The sequence below is a fragment of the Theropithecus gelada genome, chromosome 2, assembly GCF_003255815.1.
Source record: "Theropithecus gelada isolate Dixy chromosome 2, Tgel_1.0, whole genome shotgun sequence".
Lineage (NCBI taxonomy): Eukaryota > Metazoa > Chordata > Mammalia > Primates > Cercopithecidae > Theropithecus > Theropithecus gelada.
The window spans coordinates 138,914,649-138,919,870 of NC_037669.1; positions in this window are offsets into that span (position 1 = coordinate 138,914,649).

A 5,222-nucleotide genomic window follows, 5' to 3' on the forward strand; every position below is an offset into this window, starting at 1 on the left:
CAAGTAATTTCACTATACTGTTATAACCCCCTCTCACAATATTTCATTTTCCAGAGATCAAATTCAGATGCTGTACACTGCAAAAGTACTTGTGGGTACAGGGACACATATCTCCATTAGCACAAAATTGAAAGGCCAATTTATTTGTCTTTTGCTCCGAAATTCCTTTTTTTTTTTTTTTTGGAGATGGAGTCTCCCTCTGTCATCCAGGCAGGAGTGCAGTGGCACTATCTGGGCTCACTGCAACCTCTGCCTCCTGGGTTCAAGCCATTCTCCTGCCTCAGCCTCTGAGTAGCTGGGATTATAGGTGCGCACCACGACCCCCAGTTTTAGTAGACAGGGTTTCACCATTTTGGCCAGGCTGGTCTCAAACTCCTGACCTCAAATGATCCACCCACCTCAGCCTCCCAAAGTGCTGGGATTACAGGCATGAGCCACCTCGCCCGGCCTTCTCCCAAATTCTAAACTATATTTGCAAAAAAGAAATTCAAAACTACAAATAACATTGCCATTTATCTTTTAGCAGCATGCTTAAAACACATTTAAAAATAAACTTCATCCTTCTGGAACTTTGCTGACTTTCACCTAAGAAATATATACAAATTTAAGGTTTTTCTTTTATTCAAGTTTTATTCTTTATCTGAAGTCAAATGGTAATGGTTTGAGTCTGTTTTTGGAAACTAAAATAAATCAAAATGAAAAGGTAAGCATTTATTTTCTCCATATGAAATTTATCCCATTTCCCATTGTTTTCTACACAATAGGACATTTCAAGTTAAAAAGCAACTTTCACTGTAAACAGATGACCCAAAAGAGCAACAATCAGCCTTTTTTCTGCAGAAACCTTCACTAGTGATGATCTCACCCTACAGACACACTCCCAAGAAGTCTCTAAAATGTTCACTTGACTTCATTCCTTTTTTCCTTTCAAGAGAGTTCATGAGAATGCAAGCGAATGAGAGTAAGAATCTCATCATAAAATAGCTCATCTTGAATATATTCTGCTTATAAAGACAATAAGTAACCTAGCCAGGCTTGGTGGCTCACACCTGTAATCCCAGCGCTTCGGGAGGCTGAGATAGGCAGATTACTTGAGTTTAGGAGCAATACTAGCCTTGGTAACCTGGTGAAACCTTGTATCTACAAAAAAATATAAAAATTGGCCAGGGCTGAGTATGGTAGCTCACGCCTGTAACCCCAGCACTTTGGGAGGCCAAGCAAGGCGGTGGGGCAGGGCAGGGGTGTAGCCACCTCAGGTCAGGAGTTTGAGACCAGCCTGGTTAACATTGTAAAATTCCATCCCTAGTAAAAAAACAAAATTAGCCAGGCGTGGTGGTGTGCACCTGTAATCCTAGCTACTCAGGAGGCTGAGACAGGAAAATCGCTTGAACACAGGTGGCAGAGGTTGCAGTGAGCCAAGATCATACCACTGAACTCCAGCTTGGGCAGCAGAGCGAGACTATCTCAGAAAAAAAAAAAATTAGCCAGGCATGGTGGCACACATCTGTAAGTCCCAGCTACTTGAGAGGCTGAGGCAGGAAGACTGCTTGAGCCTGCGAGGTTGAGGCTTCAGTGAGCTGTGATTGTGCCACTGCACTTCAGTCTCGATAGAGCAAGACCCTGTCTCAATTTTAAAAATAATAATTAAAACATGATGAAAGAAAAGTTACCATTCCTCCAACTTTAATAATTTTTACTATCAGTAAATAATTACTTATGATACATTGATATACTGCAACCCTTCAATGGAGAATCATATTTTGGAATTTTTTTTTTTTTTTTTTTTTTTTTTTGAGATGGAGTTTAGCTCTTTTTCCCAGACTGGAGTGCAATGGCACGATCTCGGGCACAACCTCCGCCTCCTGGGTTCAAGCGATTCTCCTGCCTCAGCCTCCCTGGTAGCTGGGATTACAGGCATGTGCCACCACGCCTGGCTAATTTTGTATTTTTTAGTAGAGACAAGGTTTCTCCATGTTGGCCAGGCTGGTCTCGAACTCCTGACCTCAGGTGATACGCTCACCTCGGCCTCTCAAAGTGCTGGGATTACAGGCATAAGCCACCACACCTGGCCTTGGATTTTTTTAAGATAAGATTTTCCTGTGTATATTCAATTTTGAAAACTAAATCTCATTATTCCTATTAAATATACCTGTATTTTTCAGACTTGTACTTTAGAGCTATTAAAGACAATTTTCCCATGCACGAGCTAAGAAAATACATTCAGTTGTACTTCCCAGAATTCAAGCCTGAAAGTTATTTCATTGTCTTGTTTCAGGTAATATCTACCATATTCACAAAAATCTCTTAAAATTAGTACATGACTTGAAACCAATTATTTAAAACCAATTATTTAAATAATTGGTTAAAATTATTTAAAAATCTGAAATGCTTGAATGTATTGAATTCTTAAGATTAATATTTTGGGCCGGGCGCGGTGGCTCACGCCTGTAATCCAGCACTTTGGGAGGCCCAGGTGGGCAGATCACGAGGTCAGGAGATCGAGACCACCCTGGCTAACATGGTGAAACCCCGTCTCCACTAAAAATACCAAAAAAAAAAAAAAAAAAATTAGCCGGGTGTGGTGTCGGGTGCCTGTAGTCCCAGCTACTCGGGAGGCTGAGGCAGGAGAACAGCGGGAACCCAGGAGGCAGAGCTTGCAATGAGCTGAGATGGTGCCACTGCACTCCAGCCTGGGCAACAGAGCGAGACTGTCTCAAAAAAAAAAAAAAAAAAAGATTAATATTTTGTAAGCTACTTCCCATTACTCTTTTAAACCTACAGCATAACTGACTGATGCTATGCTCTAATTAAAACACTATACATTACAGTTTGATTCAACAAAATAATAAATTAAAAGTTGCCTTCAATAAAATAAAAGTCTCAATTACATTCCAAACATTCACCTAAAGTATTTAATAAAAAACAAGGCTTTTATCTTTTGACTCTAGCTAAGGAAGCACATTCACAAATGATAGGCACCCAAAATTTAATTTTTAAAAAGGATTGTGTTTGCAGCATTTATAAATGGATGCCTTAATTGCACTGAAATGATTCTTGCAAACTAAAAGTGACTCCGTTAATCAAATGATAGAAAAAGTTACTAAAAAAATTAAAAATCTAGCTGGATGTGGTGGTGCATGACTATAGTCCCAGATACTTGGAAGGTTAAGGTATCAGGATCCCTCGAGCTCAGGGCTTTTAGGCCAGCCTGGGCAACACAGTGAGACCTCATTTCAAAACAAAATTTTGTTTAATTCCTGCTAATCTTGCTAATAAATGCAAAACAAGTTCCTACTAAGTGAAGAAACTTTAAATGTAGAGCTAGAATATGGGCATCTTGCTTAAGTGAACTTGTGACAAACACTATCCTTCAGTGAGTTTAATGACACCAATTGACAGTCTAACAATCCAATGGGAGAATAAAGAATAAAACTATTCCAGATTAATGCATCTGATAGTAAACAAATGTAACCTGCTGAACAGTGTTTTCAACATTGCATTCCACTTTCTCTCCCTCACAACTACATGAGGATAGATTACCATTTAATATTTGCAAAGCAGACCTAATTTGGAAAGAAATATTTTAGGCACACTGTGAGCCAAAATTATTTAAATAAGAGTCTTATATGAGTGTGTGGAAAAATTTCCCGGAAAAAAATTAGAGAAATTCCTTCCTGGACAAGTGATTTGTCTGCTTCAAAATTGATATTAGAGTTAAAAATATATAATTTATTTTCAAAGCAATTTATAAGAAAACTGATTATCACTTTTCAGCTATGACAAAAAATTGTGAGAGTTTTACAAAAAATTTTGTTTACTGATATACTGTGTGATATTTTAGAGTTACATTTTAAATGGATATGAATAGAATGTAGGAATCAACAGGAAAATGTAAGTAGCTTCACCAGACATAATCTGTATTTCTTTTGCTTGCTGCCACTCTGTGCTCATACCTGATTTTACAAATGAACAAGACAAGCACTTCATCTTTAGAAAGTATTGAAGAGAAAACTGTAGAAATAAATCACAATGAAAAGGTTCGTTTTAACATAATAGTTTCATTTGAGAAAAACTGGACTTTAAACAAATCTGTTTACTTATAAACTAATGATTGAATTATTTTTACGCTAAACATTACACCCATAATAAAAAAAAACTAAGCAATAAAATCATGAGGAAATGCCAGTAACTATATCTGGGGCAAAGACTGAGAGAGCTGTCATGATTGCCTTAATGAACTACAAATGTGGATTATCATTTCTAAAACAACTATTTTCATGGTCATCTAATTTTTTTTTTAAGTTTAAATCCCCTTAATTAACAGAGTAAGACAATCGAATGGGAAAATCAAAAGTACAATAATCATAATATACCAACTATTTGGTTTAAGAATGTAATATAACCTATTTTTTTTTTCTGCAACAGAAACAACATGAACCACAGCTATATTTGTTGTACACAAATATTTAAAATTAGTTAGCATTTCAGGAGCAGCAGTATAGGAGGCACATGAGAATAAGAACATCATTATTGGGCCAGGCACGATGGCTCATGCCTGTTATCTCAGCACTTTGGGACGCTGAGGAAGGCAAATCACTCGAGGTTAGGAGTTCAAGACCAGCCTGGTCAACATGGTGGACCCTCATCTCTATTTAAAAATCAAAAATTAGCCGGGTGTGGTGGCACACTCCTGTAACCCCAGCTACTCAGGATGCTGAGGCACAAATCACTTGAACCTGGGAGGCATAGGCTGCAGTAAGCTGTGATCATGCCAGAGAATAGACATATTAGAAAACTAGCTCAGTTGGCCAGGTGTGGTGGTTTGTGCCTCTAATCCCAGCACTTTGGGAGGCAGAGACAGGTGGATCTCTTGAGCTCAGAAGTTTGAGATCAGCCTGGCCAACATGGTGAAACCCTGTCTCTACTAAAAATACAAAAATTAGCGGGAGTGGTGGTGCACATCTATAATCCCAGCCACTTGGGAGGCTGAGGCATAAGAGTAACTTAAACCCCAGAGGCAGGGTTTGCAGTGAACCGACATCACACCTCTGTACTCCATCGTGGGTGACAGAGAGAAAGAAAGGAAAAGGAAAGGGAAAGGAAAGGAAGAAAGAAGGAAGGAAAGAGAGAGAAAGAGAGAGAGAGGGAGGGAGGGAGGAAGGAAGGAAGGAAGGAAGGAAGGAAGGAAGGAAGGAAGGAAGGAAGGAAGGAAGGAAGGAAGG